The sequence below is a fragment of the Vidua macroura genome, chromosome 11 (assembly GCF_024509145.1).
Source record: "Vidua macroura isolate BioBank_ID:100142 chromosome 11, ASM2450914v1, whole genome shotgun sequence".
NCBI lineage: Eukaryota > Metazoa > Chordata > Aves > Passeriformes > Viduidae > Vidua > Vidua macroura.
Window position 1 is genome coordinate 11,783,876 of NC_071581.1, and position 21,780 is coordinate 11,805,655.

At 37.2% G+C, this 21,780-nt stretch overlaps 1 protein-coding gene and 1 long non-coding RNA gene across 3 annotated transcripts in view; one reads left to right on the forward strand and one right to left on the reverse strand.

Moving 5' to 3' along the window:
* TOX3 (TOX high mobility group box family member 3) overlaps positions 1-21,780 on the reverse strand; it is a 74,112-nt gene that overhangs the window by 28,618 nt on the left and 23,714 nt on the right. The gene's annotated exons all lie outside the window — the stretch shown is intronic.
* Positions 6,247-8,127, forward strand: LOC128813056 (uncharacterized). The gene is made up of 3 exons (XR_008438895.1): positions 6,247-6,711; positions 7,897-7,959; positions 8,049-8,127. It is a non-coding gene; the product is annotated as an uncharacterized LOC128813056 (long non-coding RNA).

Sequence of the window (21,780 nt, forward strand, 5' to 3'; positions counted from 1 at the left end):
GGTATGGTTGCCAACAGGGATCCAAATTAAAGGGGAGACCCAGCAATTTGGCCGGCCCAGGTAGACTCCCAGAGGCTCCCACCTGTCGAGTTTCCCTGGGACAGAAGAAGAGTAAGATGCAGCACCTAGCCCAGCTGTCTCTGTTTTAGGATGGTGTTAGGATGCTTTGCAAAGAACTTTGCCAGAGCAATTAGCAGGGTTTTGGTTAAGCTTTTTCATCTAAAGAACTCAGAGCACCCTTGATCTGTAACTAGGAAAGAGTAAAATGTCTCCAGCTTCCTTTGGCAATACACACCATTGCATTACAATTTTTTTCATTTGGTTCCAGTTCAACCTCTCTCTTCAGTTTTGATGAACACATTAAGTGGGAGTACCCAGCTGACTGCCACCACCAACCCATGGAAACCACACACATCTGCCCATTTCAGGAAATGAACTGCACACAAACAAAGCCTCTTCTGGACTTGCTGTGAATCACAGCTTCCATGCTTCATGCAAATCACTGCATTAAAACTACAACAGTTCAATCCCCTGCACTTGTATTTTGGAAGGGCACCTGAATCTTTGCACTGCTGAAATCCCTCTGGACAGACAGAAAGACTGGAATGAGACTGGATGCTTGGTTTACCAACGATTTGTATAAAGCATGTCCAGGAAACTCATTCATTCTAAAATAGCTGGTTGAAGCTCTTTTCTCTTTGCCAGACCTGAAGCCAAACACCTGGTCTTACTCAGCTTCTCTAGCAAGGCTGTATATTTGTAATGAAAGGGGGAAATTCACGCCCTCTCCTTCCTCACCACATGCCCTAATGAAGACCAAATCAACTCCTGCCCAGCATTGGGAATATAAAAACTGTATCACTGCCACACTTCTACCAAGTGTGTTTCCTTAGACCAAACCTCTGGGGTCAAATGTTAGGCTATTTGTTTGTAAATCAAGGAATAAGGCACTTGGAACTGGCACAACACAATGCTATTTGGATTTTCAAACTACCCTTTGTACCTACCAGAGCTTGTTTTAAGGCAGAATTCTGATATGATGAATGCCACAGAAAACCCTTGGCAGCTTGGGATAAAAATCAGTGATTAAATGTCCACTGTGTCTGAATTCCAACTAAAAAAGTCTTCAAAAAAATCTCAAATGTTGAATTGTGGCCACTCTCTGGGCTCTTTGGCAACTGTGACTGACTCATCACAGCACGAGATAAAACAGACAAAAGAGAACTTCACACCACGATACTATAATAGTTTAAAAAAAGCTTCAAGATTAAAGCAAATAACATTTGAAGGTGTTACTATTATGGACACAAAGAATAACATTTTGAACTTATAAAAGTTGATCAGAATTTTGCTACTGATTTTCATGGAGAAATCATTTTACTTACAATGTTCAGTCATTAGTATTTTTTACAATCTGTCTTTAAATCAACTGATTTATGGCAGAATTCTAATCTGAAAAAGTTAGAACTTGCATCCAACTATTCATTTGCTCAAGTCAAACACAGAAATACATAAGCTACCTAAAACCACACATAAAGGAGCACAGACGTTTATCTGAGCATCTCAACAGAACAAAAGTGATCATTTAAAATAATAATATTTTTACACTTATAAAGAAAATTTAATTCAGCAGGCAAATTTGTTAAATATGCCAAATAATTCTTTTTACAAGACTGCTGTTTAATAGTGCAACCCCAAGGAAGAAACACAATTGGAAAGATTATTATTCCAGCACAGGATAACAAAACCATGAAACATGAATAAATGTCCCAAATGAAAAACTTAAAATATATCTAAAACCGGAATGAAACACATTCTATCATCTACTCATAGCTAATCCATCAACTTAAATTTTGCTTAAAAGGAATGACTGCAATTCTATACTCAAAGAAAAGCTACGTATCATATATCTGAGAATAAATTAAAAAATGTATAGTTATGACAGAATCCACTCCCTACTGCATTTTTTTCTTTTTTTAATTAAAGGAAACCTTATCCCAACCCTTCCTGGAAAACAGAATTCGGACTTAATTATCATGACACCAGCCATCCCTTCATAATTATTAGTTAATGTCTAGTCAAAATACACATTTAAAGTTTGTCAGGATAGTATTTGTAGTCAAAATTCTCACTGCCTGTAGAACAAGCTCTAAACCACTTCTGTCACAGCACTACACGGCCTCCTGTGTATGTATTTTAGATAGTTACACATCCAAATTCTATTATTTCTGATGCCAATTTACTGCTTATGGAAAATGGCACCCTCAAATGATCACAGAATTTCTGCAGTAAAATTAAAACCCATATTTTTTAAAATATAGCCATTAATAAAATCATTCTTTTATGGTGTGAGCATATTTGTGGTTTTCAAATACCAACTAGCACAAATATATATTATGGCAAGAATCTCAGTTTTATCTTCATATTTGGCAAATTAATTCCTCTGAGGTTACACTACCCTTATGAGTAAAATGAAAGATAACAATCCCAAAAGATGTAATTACAGACCAAAACTAAATTACTTTGCAGGTCTAAGTACTGTATCTTAATAATTTCACTGGAGAACATCTTCACTGCATTTGGGCAGATTTGATTTTGCTGCCTGACCAATAATTACAGCTCTGGCAAATACAATGTCTGATAAGGACATCAATTAAGAATGAGCATTGTGTTATTTAAAAAAAAAAAAAAAATCATCATGTTCACAGCCTGTCTGATTGAATGAAATGCCAAATTAAATTAATGGAGATTGCTAAGTCTAGCTGGCTGGTGGGGAACCATGCAGAAAGTGGGACAGCATAGACAATAAACTGTCTGTAATTAAAAGATGAGAAGCTGGACTAATGCTACTTCAGCCTGATTATTCCAAACAAAACAATATACACTAAAATTATTCTGGCAGAAGTAGAAGGAGTGGGAGGAGGGCTGGGACAGGGGACTTTTTCTTTTTTCTTTCTTTTTTTAATAGTATTAAGTATCACCATCTACAAACAGCAGTGTCCTCACCAGATGTATTAAATTAAATACTGCAGGTGTTCTCATCAGAAAACACAAATTATTTTCTCAATGAACATAGAAAAACATATAAGAACTCTCCAATCCTTTCTGTTCTAGATGGATATCCAGCTAATCTCTGTGGAGGCTTTACTCCTAAGTTATTATGTGTTCATAGGAGGAGCAGGGAGTTCTTTTCTGGAAGAGCAAGTTGTTCATGGAAGTTTCAATACTTCAGAAGCAGTAGACAGTATCCATATTATTTTATAAAATACAAGTATTCTATTTTGATTTTGCTGCTAGAAAAAATGAGGCACAATGTTGAGAGGTGCCACACCAGCAATGTTGTTAGGTATTCATATCATTGTAAGTGAATGAAGCACTGTTTTAAACCTTGCAAATGAAGAAGACATTTTATCTCAGGATGAATGCAAAATGGTAGCCTTGATTTTGACACTGCATCAGTACCCACAGAAATTTTGAGACTCACTCCTCTGGCAGGATGCCAACAATTCACCACAGCCAACAGGCAGCTCTAGGAGGTTAGGGGTTGAGTCACTGAGCATAAAGGAGATGGAAGAGTTGGACCAGATGCAGGCAGAAGACATTTGGGTCAGCCTCTGACCACATGTCAGTGAGCACATAAGGTATCCCAGTTCATCTAAGAGCAAACTGCTCTGTGTGTGAACACACAAGGGTAGGGACAGTGCTTCTGTCAGCAAGAGATACCATTTTGGAACACTTTCATGAAATACTGGACCACTAAGTAACAGGTACTATATATGCCAAGTTTATACTTGGGACTTTCTGTTCAAAATTTTAGAACAAATTTAAGATTAGTTATTTTTACAGAATAGTACCGTATCAATCTGCTTTTTGAGACAGATGACAGTGTTTTCTTATTTTCAGTAGTTCATGTCTTCTGGAAGAGGGTTAATTTCCGTCTAGGTTCTGCCTAGAAATCTGCTAGAACATGTCTTCATGGACTTGTGAAAAGCCACCCAGGAAGTGTCAGCCTTGGTGACTTTGGCCACCAGAACCTGCTATACAGCAGTTATTTTTCACCATTTCTTCCTCATCAGGATTCTCTATCACACCATATCAGGATCCTGCAATGACCTGGAGGGATTGCAGGCCCTGTAGAAAACCAAAGGAGTTCCTATAGGGGATCTCATGCCAGAAAGCTGAATTTGCTTACAACTTCATCACTGATGATCAACAAGCCAACACACAGGAGCACAAAAGTTTAAAGTCACATTCTCAATCCTGAATTTTAGGCAAATGCATAATCTCATTAGTGTTTCATTAATTATTGAATCTGCTCATAAATATGTGTAGAATGATACATGTGACGATCTTTTGATATTTAAAATCTTAAAGCTTTTAATTCAGGGAACCATTTAGATTCAAATTTTTGAGTCTCAAACATCTGCCACACTAATTATTATATATATATATCCTTATATAAGTGAAGCTATGCCTGTGTATATATGTACACATACACATTCTCTAACTCTGCTTAGAGCCAAAGAAATTCTCAGTGGGATAAAATACTTGAGTAAGATCTGAAAGAAAAATAGACATTTATATTTCATTTATATAATCTCAATATCCATCAGACACAATGTTTGCAGATAGTACAGATTTAAAATTTTTGGAAAGCAATTAGAATGGAAACATTTGAAATTACTTTAAAAGCTTTCAGCCAGCAAATAAAAAACTTTGACAATAACAATAAAAAGCACTGAGTTAATCTCTGTGATTCCAGCCAAATGCTTTAATATGAACTCCTTCAGTGAATTCCACAGCCAAAAGCTGTAACTGAATAATATTCTGCAAAGTGTGATATTGAACGAGTCTTAGGAACAGTAGTGAAAGGAATATTTAATGGTCTCATGTTAGACATTTTCACATCTCTTAAGAAGGACACATTCTATAAATGTTTTTATATGCAAGAAGTAACTTTCTATGAGTATACACAGTATTATTCTGCTGACTGACAGTCAAGGCAATTCAGTATATGCCAGACTTTTAATGCTACTTATTCCATATTTAAATGCATGCATATTAAAAGGTGGTTCAAGGTACAGTCCTGGTCCTAATATTAATACAAGATAAAGGTGTTACAAAATTAGTCTGAATCTTGATAGTGTTCTCCAAGACAAACATACCAACAATTTTGCTGTTACATGTTCAAAGAGTTTCAATTTACTATTTTGACTCTTTGTAGACAAGAATGTCTATCCACAGTCTGTGCAGCTGTGCATTCAAAGATAACAAAATGGACACTCAAACATAGATTCTGGGTATACCTCTGTGTCTTCCTACATACACTAAGACTACTTCTCCTCTCTACAAGGATAATACAAATAGCAAACTGAGACCAACCCACTGAGTTTCACATCAAAAAGACCTTACAAGATCTACAGATGTTACTTCCCATAGTTCTGAAATACATTCCCTATTATCACACCCTGTTGCCTGAAGCTTGAAACACAGAAAGATATCAGATGTTAAGATAATCAGTTATAAAGCCAAGAAGAGGCCACTGAAGTTTAAGTCTTTGTTTAAAAATATATGAATATTTAAAGAATTTAAAGAATGTGTTTTCTTGCTTTGCTTTCTAACCTAGATGTGTTTGCAGTGATGAACTACAAAATTATTTTCCCAACCTCTCTCATGAGGACATACTTGATGCTGCAATAAACCAGATTAGGCATAAATGTCATGGAAGGGAAATATTGCTAAAATGCAAAAAACTTACTTATATTGCTCCTGTTTGTATGTATTTACAATTTTGTGGCAATTTTGATTCCACATGAGCAAAGGACTTCTCACACATGCAGTTTTCACGTCACCCCTTTTACATTATTTTAAACAGCTGAAATTCTACATAAGATTTCATTTCTGATGACATCTGAGGACATATGGCAGTTACAATATGCTATTTTTACACAGCTGCTCTAAAGAATGACGCAAGGCTAAAGCACAACTGAGCTTTTCCATGGTCATGTGAGAAGATGGAAATGTCTCTTTTCTCCATGGCATTTACCAAATGGCAGATCAACAGCTTCTCACAATGGCCTCCAACACACCCACAAAATAATTTGAAAAAAGGACCCAAACCAATTCTGTGGCCCTGATGCTGGGGCTGCCCCTCCTATCTGGTCCCCTAGTCCCACAGAGGTTGTGGCAGGAGCCCTGGTGACGTGGAGCCCTGGTGACGTGGAGCACTGGTGACCTGGAGCACTGGTGACATGGAGCCCTGGTGACGTGGAGCCCTGGTGACGTGGAGCCCTGGTGACGTGGAGCACTGGTGACATGGAGCCCTGGTGACATGGAGCCCTGGTGACGTGGAGCACTGGTGACGTGGAGCACTGGTGACATGGAGCCCTGGTGACGTGGAGCACTGGTGACGTGGAGCCCTGGTGACGTGGAGCACTGGTGACATGGAGCACTGGTGACATGGAGCCCTGGTGCTGTGGCTGCAGCCACTGCCTCACGCCCAGCTCAGGGAAAGGAGTCCTCCAGCCCCCCCAGGACCTGAGAGCCAGCGAGGTCCTGAGGGAGCAGCCACAAGGCACCAAGGACAGCAGCAAGGGCCCTTCTTCAACTCCCCTCCCACACCTCTGAGCACCCCTTACCGCCAGCAGTTCAACAGCTGCAAGGGCTATTCCTACAGGGAGTTTTGTTTGGTTGGGTTTTTGTTTGCAGGAGGTAAATGCATAAACACAGAACTGGTTTTGCCATATTAACATTTCTGTTTCACTTCCCTCTTCGAGGCATTAAAATCATACAATCAAGCTGTTAATCATGTCTACTTCCCCCCCCCCCCCCTTTATTTTATATAAACTGTCTAAGCATTGAATCTAAGCATTTCTTAGCATAATGACAGCATTTTATACTTAGGATTCTAAGAAATACTTTTACATCACTATATTCAAGATTACTGTAACATTTTCGCACACGAATTTAAAGTGATGTGATTATACTGCAATTGGGGCTGTAAGTAGCTTTTCTTACAATCTTCTATCAAATTTCACTCACTTCAGTGAAAATTGTAAATTCCATTCTAGACTGTGAATCAGCTCTACTACACTAGCAAATTATATCAAGTTTTAAATGTAAAATTGATAGAGAAAGGGTGAGGCAGATGCAGACATTTTATAATAATCATAATGGAGGATCAGTCAAGATACTTTCAGGCTAAAATCAGTACATGTATAAAATCTTAAATATTTCAACTTTTGGCCATGTTGATACCATGAGTTCCTGCATTTTTTAATGAAATTAAATACTTTCCACTTTAGAAGCACTAATTATAACCAAATAGATAAACAGCATTTTTTAAAGTCTCCATTAACTCTACTTCACCATGAGCAAGGCTGTACAAAGCAAGTCTATTGCAAAGACAGCCTGTGGGATGTAACTGCTCTTATTAAACACGTGCCTCAAGGAGAAACTGAGGAAAGCCACTGAGAAATGCCCCAACCCCAGCACCAGAACTGGTGTCAGTCACCCTCAAATGTTCCTCAGGTGATGACATTTTTCAATTTGGAAAACTTACATGTGTTAATACAACATAGGACACAGATGTGTTTTGTAAACAGGCACATAACACACCACTTCCTCCTGTTCCTTTATTTCACATCAACCTGAAACCTGGAGGATTTCTCCACTATTTTTAGTTGGGGCATCATTACAAGTCCCACAGCAGGGAGGCCTCTGGAGAGTCTTCAGCAGTATCTGACTTTATTTAAACATTCAAGGTGGAATTGGATGCAATGCTCTGAAATAACAGTACAGGAGAATTAAATTTTAGAGTGGAATAATCCCTCATGGTGGTTTGTATTCCTAATTTATGCCACAGAGACTAATCAGGCTTAATTTATCCATCTTTAGCTTCCCACTGTTTCATTCCAACCTAAAGGCAACATTTTGGGCAGCAGAAACTTTATTTTGTAGGTGAGTAACCTACTTTAATTGCAAATCATCCATTACTACAGTGTAGCATTTTTTTCACTTAATTGGGTCACTGTGTTTCTTCTTGAAAGTGGGCACAGAAATTACTTCTGATATTGATTGCACCCCCTGAGGTTCAGCTGACAGTTGAGGACACACAAAGGATACACAGCAAATTCCATTCATCACAAATGAAATGAAAAAAGTTTCAGTCAAACCTTCATATTAGGAAAATTCCAGATGTTAAAATATGGAGATTCTCTATAAAGCATCTCACATATGCAGGACTGGAAATGCCTGGCACCATCACAAAACCAGGCCTCTCAAGTCTTCAGGTGATCTTCAGCATTGGGGTGTCAAAATACTAATGAGTAATTAGTGTTAGAATTAAGTGCATATTAAAAAGCACACCACTAATTCCTTCTCATAATTTTCAGATGCCATAGAAAAACCAAAGTTTTTAAATATAAAACTAAAAATGGCAACAAAAGCTCACTTGAACAGTCAAGTACTACTCTTCATGTCTTGATGTAAGCAAGCACAAGCTTTGATGCATGCAAATTCTTGCATTTCTTTTCTTGAAGTATGAGAGACACCAGATCCTAGTGGCATTTCTGCTGCCAAGCTGTTCCACAGCTCACAACTCACACTCTGAATACATTCTCCTACTTTAGTGGACTGAGATAATTCAGTCTCATGCTATTCATATCAAAGATGTGCAAGAAGTTGAACACTTCTTAGTTGAATTTAAAATGATCAGATGTAGCTTTAGCATGAATTCAAAGTAGATGCATGAATTGTAATCACAATCAGTAGATGCATAAAAGCTGTAATCTCTTCATGAACTTTCTTTGTCTAAATGTTAGAAACTATGCAACATATTCCTAGGGATACCTGTTGATTCCAAGCCATGATAACTGGATGTCAAATCTGAAAAGTCACAAGCTTATACACATGTAGCACCCTTTTTCTTGTCAGCTGATGACATGACCTGAGCTCTACCAAAAACATTTCTTTGAGTGTCTCTGAGATTGTATTTTTGATACAGAAACCACTCTGACAGAACCAAGTAATACTTTTGCACCATAACCACATGCTTCTGGCAGGCAGATGCCTGCTACAACTAACTGCAAACTCCTGGGAGTTCTCTCAATTTTATTTTATATCTTGAGCCCTACTGCTCCATCCCACTTTCAGAATGGAAAATTCCCCAGAGATCAGGAATCTCTGGGCACTAGAAGGGAGTCAGGGCTCTCTCACAAAATCCTGTATATTCAGGGTTTTGTTCCCAAACACTCAGGGCTACAGCTGTTTCATTACCATATTATATTTTGGATCACACAATAACTTTAGCCAAGTTTTACAACACAGACATTGTGTTGCTTCTGTGATATCAAAGCTATGTGAAGGTCCAGAATTTCAAATCCCATGTCCAGTTCTAGTGAGCCAATGAAACAATGCAAAACCATGCAAGGAAGCACAAAATATCCAAATTGCTCTGCTTGTTCACAGAGAGAACAAATCACAGGAAATCCATTCAGTTGATTGCTCCATCACCTGCCAAGCTGGGGTGATTTTGCTCTACCATAAAGTTTCTCAGTCACTTTTTCTACCTGAATTGGGAAATACTGCACAGTGTCAGTGTTAATGTAATGGAGAAGGCAGGAACAGGGCAAAAGCACGTGATGTTCTGGCAGCTTTTTTTTTGCTACCAAAAGCGGAAAATACTAACAAAGGGTGGGGAAAATAACTAGTGTGTCAGTTAAAAAATAAAAGGTAATATAAATAATTGCTTTCTTTTCATTTGTATAAGCATCTAGAACAGTTTCTGATAATAATTGTCCGGTGATTTTGGATTTAGAAAATCCCAAAACCAAGCCATCCTCACACTAATGGTTTTGCCTGTAATTGCTTGCCTGATCTGCCTTGGAATAATAGCAGTTTTCCAGTGAAAGAGATTTCCTTTGGTAATCAAAACAAAGTTGCTCAATTGTATTTTCAAAACTGGTGAAAAACAATAAATGTATTTTAATGGAAGAAGTGAATTGTCAAATACAATACACATAGTATGGTTTGAAGAGGAATAAAAAGATATACAAGTGGTATGAAATGCTGTGCAAGTGCTGGGTACTAGGAGGCAGATAAAGTGTAGAATAAAGACCCATAGAAAAGCATAGTAAGACAATGATTATCAGAGCAGGATAATAAAAATTAGCTGATAAACTGAAACACATAAGAGATTAAAATGAGATTAAAATAACTTGAAGAAAGTTTAACACAGAAAGGAAGTATTTTCAAAATTAAATAGAAAATATAGTATTTTGTAATACCTTGTAAAGCATGATTTTGAGAGCATCTAGTAACAATTCAAAGGACACATTTTTACACACTCTTTCATATAAATGACATTCTTTTCATATTTTGAAAAAATTGAGAGCTTGTAACAGCAAATATGAAATTTAAATTAATCTCATAATTCCAGACCACCAGTGAAGAGGTCTAGAGCAAAGAGGTCTCTTTCCTTTGTCCTCCACACAGTCTTACAGTTTTTCCTTCTCCAGCACACGGAAGCTGTCCATGTCTAAATTCACATACAGCCATGGGAAATTCTGGGTAACATGCTGGGATGACCTTTCACACATTTCCACATGGGACCTTCTTTAGCACCACCCAAACCACCAAGGACAGATTCCAAGGGACACAGGAAACTCTTCAGTGCTGTAACCTCACCTTCATTCCAACCTTACAAAGCACTGATTGTAAGAAACCCTTCTGCTTCTGTTTACATACCAAACCCCCAAACCCTCACACCTCTCATCAAATCAAAATTCAAACAATAATTTGTATAAGAATTATCTAGGAAAAACAGAAACCTGCTGTGGTATTTACCAGGGAAAAAAACACTGAAGGGTTATTTGCCAGCATACATCAGGCTGTCCCATTTGATTCAGATGGTGGTGCTGGTTTTGTGCCATATTCCACTAAAGGGAGTATCAGCTGTAGCTAAAATAAGTACTATAAGAAAATAAAAGGGTTATCAATTTTCATGTCAACATATAAATATATCATCTTCTGAGACAAGGAAAAAGTTTTTGCATATTGCTACACCATGCATGTGTGAAAAGGGGCTAAGGGGAATAAACCCTTCACCGTTCTCAATGGTAGATTCTCTTTGTATAGTCTTCACTCTTCCTGTGTTTTCCTTCATAAAAAAAATTTAGGGAAATTCAGGCCTGTTTCCAGTCAGTTCCTCCCCTCAGAAGCACAGCCCATGCTAGTAGCTCAGTAATTCCTGTTTGTTTCAAAGACATGGAATTGTGTTCAGCTTGAGAATATCACAGCCCTTCAACTTCATTAATAGATTTTTTTTATTATCAAAATCTTAAGGTGACAATTTCACACACTCCCCACACCAGAAGTTCCTGGGTCATATGAACAGAATCATCAACATTTAGAATGGCCATCATCAACAAAGAAGGATATTCACAGCATTTTCTGGTTCCAAAAAAAGGTTAATATGCCATGTAACAATAAAATGGTTGTATCAGCAGCAGTGGGAACCAAACTAAAAGACATTCCAGTGACTCAGACTCCTGATGTCAGCACTGCCACCAGCAGAAATGATGCTAAGTGACCTCAAGTGCCAGAGAATATCTCAGCATGCATCATGCTTCAAACCTCCACCCACTTGCTTATTTAGTTACTTGCTCTATAACTCAGTACACCTTTGCTTATGCTGATACAACTTATTTCAGGTCCCACTGCAAAAACTGAAACACAGAATATGGGGAGGTAAATGCAATTAAAGATTCTTTTTCACCTGGGGCAGAAATGAAGAGTAGATGAAGGAATGTGTTGAATTAACAGCAGTGACAAACATGGCACACTGTGTGAAACCACGAATTTATTCACCAATAGAAATGGTAATATTTTAAATATTCATCTCACTGCCATCAGGGGACTTTTTTAAAAAGTCAGCTTTTACAAGCTGAATCATTAGAGAAGAAGCTGAATCATTAGAGAGATGGCCCGGAAGGGACATGCTGGACGTACAAACCTGACTTACTGAAGTACATCAAAAATTCTGTGTACAACTGAGCCCTGAATAAGGAAGAAGAAACACACATGACCAAATGGAAGTAGTTATTATTAAGATTTATATAACCTCTAGATAAATTATACTTTGCTGTCACGCACTAGCAAGAAGCTTACAGGACAGAAGCAGGATTAGTTCAGGACAAGGGAAATTATTCATGTAACAGTTAAAGCTTAAGAAAAGAGATCTGGTTTATATCAAGTTGAGGTTTCAGATAAGAGACTGCATTATAACAGGTTAGAGTTGCAAAAATAATTTTGATTGGCATATCATTTATACTAACTACTGCTTGGAACCCACCCAGAAAACGCAGCATATTATAAACTGCTAGGAAATATATCTGTCTATTGTTCAATATTTACAATGTGCTTTATTTTGTAAATATAAGACCTGGCAAAAAAATTGTAGAGTATTAAAAAATAGTTCTGATTAAAAAGAATGCCCCTTTTTTTCCTACAAAAAGAAGTATTTCACTAACAGTAGTTCATAATTCTGTTCAAAAACGTTCACAGCAGAGCTAAACAAACTTTCAATGAGGAAAATTTGATTGCTTTGTTCAGCTGCTCACACAGATTTCTATCTGTACTTATTTGCATATTTCTGAATATTCTCTTACAGGCCCACACCACTTTTGTTAGCAAAATCAATTTTCTGTTGGACAAAAAGTGAGATTTGCTCTAAAGATTTTAAGCTTTTAAATAAACATGAACTGAATGGTGTAAAGAGCTCTCCTTTTGAGAAAAGATTCTTGCTGTTTGGAAAGAAAAGAATTCTTTGCATTCACAGGTATCAATTGACAGCAACAGATTTTTACATGAAGAGAGAAAAAAATATACAAGGGTAAAACCAAAATGCAATGTAATTATGTAGCTTGACTGATGCCAAGTTTCATTTTTAAGGAACACATGTCCATATACAAACCATTAAAAATATTACACTCTGATATAAAAGCTTTATTATTAGCTTTATTATTGATTTTCCAAAGCGCAAAGAATACTCATGATTATGAAATTCTATCATCTGCATCTGAAGAGAAGGATTGTTCTAAAATCCAACAATTCTGCAGAATCCTCAGCAAACACCGAGCAAACACAATTTTTTCTAGGTCTCTTCAGCTCTGCTAATAGTTATTGTTTGCACAACTGTAACTAAGTACATTACCAACTAGTTGTTCAATCTATATAAATTTAAGAAACACACATTGCCAAGGAGTGACTCATATATCAGTCTATTATATGCTACAGAGCTGACTGTATTAAACAAATCACTTTCCCTACAGCTGAAGAATAGAAGCTATATACAGAGCAGAGGTTATTGTCTAATTTAAATCTTGGCTCCTTTCCCAGAGCTGTACAAGATTCCAATTTGTGGAAATGTTACTCTCTGCTACTGCCAGAAAGGCTACAGAAAATGGTATTGGGTGCCTTCCAGAAATATGTCTGCAAAATGCCAATCAACAAGTCACTAAAGATTAACAGTATGACTGTACCAAATTAATTTAAATTATAGAAACATATGGCTAGGATGTTTGCACTGCACTTAACACAACACCTGCTTCACAAACAGCTAAGTTTTCTTCCACAGTATAAAATAATATATGTCAAACACCTTGAACCCAAATCCTATAAATGGAAAAAAAAAAAAAATTAGCAGTAACTACAGGGTAGCACTATCAGCTATAAGCCACCATTTTGTAATGGTTAAATCCCTTATTTATTTTAAATTCTACACCAACCCAGACTAGGTAGTCTTTTCCCATCATAGAGAAAGTAATTAACAACAGAAATTACGGAAAAAAAAAAAAAAAGACAGAAATAAACATCTTTATATTCCCTTTTAGAAATCAAATATTTTAAGTTGATTTTGCTAGACTACTTTCAGACTTATAACAGTCCTTCCAACACAGTGTTATTGTGCCTTCTCTCTCCCCCTTGCTGACATTCTTAAGCAAAAGCCTCTCGTGAAAGGCTCTATAAGCTCACAGAAAGTTAAAAGATTAACAATCACAACCAAAAGTCAAATATTTTGTATTTCCTCAATGTGGTTTTTCTATTATTTTTTTTAATTCCTCAATATATATGAACATGTCATCCAATAAATAAAAAAAATTTAAAAATTTGTGGCAGTCACAGAAATATTTACACATTAGGGTATGCCATATTTCAGCTGAAGAGGAAGGAAGCTGTTTTATGTTTCTCTCCACTGCTTTTCTATTATTGCCTAGCTAATGGAAGTACATCAAACAAATGTTCTACAAGAGCAATAAATATTAAAGTTGACCTATCCATCTGGAAGAAATGAGAACAATACTGCTCACTTTTAGCCCAAATATGACACTGATAAATGAAGCTGTGAGATTCCATCACACTTTCAGCAACCTGGGCTAAGCGCCCACCACGTGATTCTTGTACCAGCAATTTTCTCCATTCATCTTCATTAGGCAGTCACTTGACCTGCCTCCTAACATCCCTGTCAGATTTGAACCTTTAGGAGGCTGCTTGGAGTTTTTAACAATGCACTCTAAAAGCTTTACTCCCTTTTGGGAAAAAACCCTCAGATGAACATAAAGGAATATATGAGCCATTTCTTCTGGAGAGAGAACCATGAGCTGCTTGTCACAAGTAAAGTAGGAGATGGCAGGAACACATTGGCTGTTGTGTCCTTATAGCCCAGAACCAAACCACAGCCTGGCAGGAGGCACAAGTGGGCAAACCATCACCCTTTCAGCCATCAAAACACAATTACATGTTGAAATCAGAATGTGTGCAATCTTATGCCACAAATGGAATGCCCTCCACCCCCTCCCTCAATCACTGCTTGAAGAAAGCTGGAACAGGCAGCCAGAGCATCCTTTACCCAGCAGAGTAAGAAAGCTACATCACATTAGCAGTGTTACATTACATCCTCATTATTTCCTTTTTCAACTGTAACAGCACAAATTTGATTATTCTGTAACAGTGAAAATGAATACCAATTCAACATGAATTTGACAGTGTAATAAAAAGCTCCTAACAGGATTTTTAGCAACTTCCTCAAAAAACTTCATAACTTTATGATCACTTAGGGAAATCAGAAAGGCTAGAAGCACCAAAAGGCATTAAGCTTTTGACATTAAAACTATCTCAGACATTCATGCAGTTGCAATACCTTCATTAGGGTAGCTCTGCAATGTTTATCTGACAAGCATCTGATGTATTGACTCTTTTCTATTGCATACAAGCAGCTTATCTTTCTGGTTTCAAAGAAGTCTTTAGAATTATAAATATTGTAGACTGTCATGGTAATGTAGCAATTAAAATATACCCACATAGATTTCTTTTAGGCAGTAAGTTCTTCAACCCTTTTTCATGTTGATCAGGTCTTACATGAGTGGTTCCATGCAGCTGCTAAGCACACCAGGGACTTACTCATCCAGGAACACATTGCTGAGTTCAAGTAAAGACTGCAGAATCAAACACAAGATAGGTACTCCTGATACAGGGTTGAGATGGATTTCACTGTGATCACCAAAACATGAACAGAAATGACTTTCATACAAACCAAATAGTGTGCATTCATGGACAGGTACTTCAGTCATGCTAAGCTGGATTTATACCACTACAATTTTTACTTTTCTTTTTAAAAGCAATCAAATATCTTATCCTCTGTCATAAATTCAATGGGTTCTACAAGTATCAGAAATGTTGCTGGCAACCTGAAAATATTGCCAAAAGTATGGACAAGAAAAACTACTGAGAGATTTATATTGCCATTTATAATCGAGGCCTCACACAGGTGTATTTGTGGTAGGTACATTTGACTTCCTGACCACAAAAGACATTACAGGTAATAAGTAATTGCTGACAAGGTGTTGTGCTTCCATGCACCATACAAGGAATGCTTGAGTCTAAGCTGGAATGCTGATCTCAGCTTCTTTTTAATCACTATTACATGTTCCTACATCAGCATTAGAGCAATTGCACAACAATCCCAGGCAAGACTTTCCCCAGGCTTTTCTGAGACACAGACAATTCACAAGAAAGCCATCAGTGGCATGAGGTTTCACCTGAGCCAGTATTACATCGTACTGGTATTACCTGCCTTATCATCTGTGACTGTAAATGCCTTTATCAACACACACTGAGCCTCTCTTTGGAAAGAAAATAATGGGATGGGCTCTTGTCTCGCTTGTCTGAGACGCTGAAGATTTCAGTTGCACTGCATCAATTCCAAGCTCAAGGTTTGTCTCATTTCCTTCACTGATGACATGGCCTTGGTCATTTTCTCTGAATGAACACATTATTCTCAAGAATCAACAGATGTCTCTGTGATGACAGAGATCTTCACAGGGGGTTTTCACAAGTGGGTCAGTCTATAACTGCTGCAAAGAGCTGATTCTCAGCACAAAGCAACTTGGAAAGATGAGCTTGTAAATCCAATGGTCTTCAAAATCACCCACAAGTCCATTATCTGCCAATTCTCTTTGTCTGAGTGACTTCCTCCAAAAGATTAATATCAAGTTAATAATGAAACAAGCTGCTCTAAATGGAGTTTCTGTTTACAGGATGACAATGACTTTTCAATATTTTACTGTAATCAGTTCCTGAAGGGTGCCTGATAGTGACAAGATTGAAAAAAAAATGTTTTGCCAAAGTTGGGAGCTATAAAAGTCAAAACACAATACAAGGAAAAAGAGAGGACTGAGGCAGTTTTCAAAGAACTTGCTAACAAAAAAGTGAGAGAGATCTCAACACAGCTTTAAAGATGATCCTATGTGTATCAAGAGATACAATGTACATGACAGTCTAAGGTATGCCAGGGAAACTATCTTTAGGTCTCTGAAGACTTAAGAAAAAAAGCAATCAATTAATCTGTTACCAAGTAGACATACAGATAGAGATGATAGATAGATAGATAGACAGATAGATGATAGATAGATGATAGATAGATAGATAGATAGATAGATAGATAGAAAATTCCTATCTGTTGGAGTTGAGAGGAAAAATAAGCCAAGCAAACAAGGAAACAACATATATTCCAAGGAGAGTCAAAGAAGTGAAACATAGTTTCATCTGTAGCTGGTGTGTGCTGGGGAACGTCTTATCCAAAGTGATGACGATGTGCTATGATAATGTCAGCTTTACAGACACCATCAACTGTCATGCCAGAATTATTCCCTGGCTCTTGGTGATGAAGAGGCTCTTCAATTCTTCAAGACTGAGCGACACTGAAGCAACCTGTAAAAGTATTTGCTAAAGACCTTCAGAAAATGAAGTAAAAGTATTCTACGTTGTGTTAGGCTATGCACACGTTAGCACAATATTCTAGTTGGAATTAGTCTTTCTTTGAGTAGAAACTTCAGTGAGCAGTTGTGCCTTGACCACAGGCAACTCATCTTAAATTTCATGAACTTTTTTCTAAGCTACTTTCTTAACTTTATTCAGAATGCCCCTTCCAATGCAGTTCACTCATGAACTCTATCATTCACAGTGCAGCATTGTTTCTGTCGAGTCTTTGCAGCAGGGTTATCACTACAGGTTAATGGATTTGTGTTCTGAGAAGCCATGATTAGAATAGGTGACCTGTGTTCTGCATTATACAGTGAAAAACATATCTAGCAGCACGATTGCTATCAAGTGTCAAAAGAAACACTGAGAGCTGTGTGTACAGACAGTGCTAAACTCAGATGGTTTTCTTACTCCTAGGTATTGTGCAGTGGTTAAACTTGACATGTACAAATTGCTGAAGTGAAGATTTGCCGTATATATCAAGGTTAATGGCTTAGTTAAGAAAATGATGTGCAGGATTTCAAGCACAGCATGAACATGCATTTAAAATATTTCTGACACTTTAATGGACATTTTTATTAGCAGAGGTTATAACAATGGCAAAAATCTGAAATTTTAGACAAGGAGTGACGTTATTACAATAATTCCACAAAATTCAAAGAGATGCATTCTTACTGTTGGAGAAGACATTAAAATTAAGACCCTTGAAGTCCCCTTCCAACACAGATATTCCAACAGAAAATTCAAGTACAAATAAAGGAATAAGTTTTCCTGTCCCTTCTGTAAAATGTTTCAAGCACTATTCAGTAGGAGGTAGTAGAAAACTTAAGCTGTCATGGCTTTTCTCTTCCTTTTTATCATTACAATACACGAGCTGACATCAAGGAGAAAAAACACAGAAAACTCATTTATACCTAAAGTGGACTATAGAGCTGCTTGCCATGCTAGCAGGGCATCAGAAGTGGTCATTAGGAGAGCATTTAATAGTAACTATAACATTAGAAAGAAAAAGTAGCACATTGAAGGGAGAAGGCAAACTAATCACCTAGTGAATACTAACTTCTGTCAGAACAAACTGCAGTCTTGGACTTTCAAACCATTATGTATGCACAGCAACAGCCTTTCCTTCCTCAAAATTGGCCTTTCACACATCAACTCTTTTAGAAAATACTGTGATACTGCATTATGACACTGAACTCAATCAGTTATGAAATGTGCATCAATAAAAAAAGCTGCAAGGAAAGACTTCAATGGACACATTCAAAATTTAAGCACTTTCATAGCATTGTGCCTAGAAAGTCATTGACTTTCATGAGAGCTATACCTAGCATGTTTCCAGTTCCTCCAAAGGAAAGAATTCTTTCCAAGTTATGTTCAGCATGCTTGGAACAACCTGGGCTACAAGGAAGAGTGAATTCAGCCTGTCTGCATCAGCCTCATTCACAGATATGGCTTAGAGAAGCCCAGATTTTAACAACTGTTTGTCCACTATTTCAACTGCTTGCAGGCAGGCGTTGCTGCACTCCCCAAGAGGAGCAATGATGTTTTGTTCCACGTGCACACCTTCTGTCTACACAACTGAGTTGTAACAATGACACTTAAAAATTCAGGTTCCTTTTTTTCCTCCCCAGTAATCAGCCCTGAATCGCCAAACCAGTTAGTTAAGCCAAATGTTTATTACACTTAAACAAAATTTTAAAAAAAAGAAACCAAACAAACAACACACTGCTTCCCTTTAGAGGCAGTAATATATTAGCATCTGAACCAAGTTGTCCTCAGGATACAATTTTATTGAGCATCTCTTCTTCATTTATTGTAGTAGCTTAATCAGTCTTAGCTCTTGTTATAACTTGTTTAAACTGTTCTCAGATTTTTTTCCTACCTAACACTTTCTACACTGGCTGTAGAATACTTTTGACATGACATGCTGTGCTAGGAGCTGCTGGTGATCATTTCCAGGGCTGTCACTGACACTGTTTTCAGTAACTCTCATAAAGCACTTTAGATGGAGCTGATCAAAAACTGCTAGAAAAGGTCCTTTGTCCCTTGCATATTTTGTTAGCAGGGAATTGGACTGGTGTCTTCATGCAGCACAACTGCCAGCTTTGAACCAAAACACCTGTTTATGACTTGCCAAGACAGTAACCTTGAAGCATCATCTCCCAGACTTTGCAATGTGAACCTCTGCTACAATTAAATAATGATCTCTGGGATAATAACTCCAAAATAATAACCTCTGTGAAATACTGAAAGACTGAGCCATTAAGTAACTGTCTCAACTTCTGCTGTTACCACAGTCGAGTAAACTGCCCCTAAAGACTCTATTTTCAAAGCCTGGAATTTGTCACACCACAATTGGTGACGATGTGTTCACCATCACTTGCTCAATGGGATAGGACAATTCAACCCATTCCACTCAAATAAGCACTTTCAGCATTCTGTTCAAAAGTCATTACACTCATTTCTGTAGCAAAGATGGTAAGTACTGTCTACAGAACAGCATCTATCTTACTTGGAACAACTCTGTTAAAAAAAAATAAAAATCAATGTGAGTGATGGAAAATTAAGGCATTTGGTGAACTGAAGCACCAAACACATAAAACTTTTATTATTCAGCTATTTCCAGGCTGAAAAGGCCCAAGATGTCATTGAGTATGAAATATGGATTATTTTTAAAAATCCAGATGCTACAAATAAGCTGCTTTGAAAAAAAAGTGGCATTTTGAATGCCAAGAGATTAATTTAATGCAATGTGAAGCAGAACACACACTTCAGTATTTTTTCAAGAAAACATACATGAACATAACCTTTTCTAATAGGGCTTACTGTATTTTGAAGTCTACACAAGAAAAACACCTCAAAAATTAACAATTTGATTTTCAAAGGGTAACATATTTGTCTTCTACTGCTTCAAAAAAAAATCTGGTAGTTCAGCTCTCTTTTTATTTTGGAGGAAATTAATTTGCAACTTATTAGATGCTAAGATCTGTTCTTGAAAACAGAAGGAAAAAAGAATATTAACAACACCTAAACAATGTCCAGTCCAAGTAAATGCACTTTACTAAAAGTACAAATGCCCAATGAGAAACCCTACATAATGTTGATAATTTCAATCTCTATGTCTGTGTATGCTCATTTTGAGCTTTTTTTTCTTTAAACAATGGTAAGTGCCATTTAAGTTAAAATCATATCTGACAGTATTTCTATCCCTGAGCAATAACCAAAAGGAACATATTCCTGTGCATTTTTAATTTTTCTGGCACAAGAAGTACTCTCACATCTGTGAGGACTGATTTGGAATCACTACTCTTGGAAGACAGATTATTATATTTATTTCTTCAACATGATTCCCTGAAGAGTTAGAGAGGCTTCAGAGCCACAAATGGGGTAACCCAGCAAAACCCCAACCTGCGCCAAGGGACAGGGGAAAATAGTTGTAACACCACAGTGCAATCTCCTGAGCCCAGGGAACTGTAACCAGCCTGGGGACTTTTACTGATTACAGTCCAAGGCAGCTTTTTAATTTCTTCTCTGGAAGCCACTGATACACATTTAACAATCTCAGTGGAGTTACCTGCAGATTTCTACATCTTGCTAAGAAACACTCACTAGGAGAGGAAGGATGGAATTACAGCTAAGGAAATACATGTACAGTTCCTGGTTCTGCCACCTGAGTCTGCACGACCTTGATCAAGTTACTTAAGTTCTCTGTGACTCTTGGCCCTGAGCAATTAATGAAAACAGTAACATTTCTAACATCACAGGGTATAGCTTTTACGTAAAATGTAAGTAGGAAAACTTAAAGGACTGTTGCTCCAAAGGCAAGGGGAATAAGCCAAAAGCAACAAAATCTCTTAAGGATAAGGATAAATGGTGGCATTGCTGGCTACCTGTAGAACACAGGAACTTTTTCTAAGTATAAAGACTTTTGAGAAAAATTACAGATTCTAATGGAGTGAAGGGAAAAGAAAACTGAAGCAGAGAATTTAAAAGCCCGTACTTCTGGATTTAGACAATTTCTCTCTAGACCTCAGTCCAACACACTAGGACATAAACTTTTAAAACATATAGGCTTCTAGATGGCAGAAAAGTTTTTTGGTTAATTAGTTCTTGCCCTACAGAATCAGCATCATAAGAAGCAACTGATGGATTTTATTGTAGTAACTGATCTATCTGCCTCAATTAAGTTAGAACTTCTTTTGCCTTAGTACAATGATGATTGTGCAATGCAGGATATTAGGGAGTATGAAGCTACTTAGCTATACATGCAGTATTCACATGCTAATCAATATCTCCCTATATATACATATATATATATATATGCACTGAGCAGCAACTGCTGCTGCTGCCTATGGTAACACTGGAGAAAGCCAAGAATGAAGATTTACGTTCTTTAAATATTTGCTTAATTCTGTTGAACAGAGACTTTTTTCCATTATTCAACTTGATGATTTAAAATAA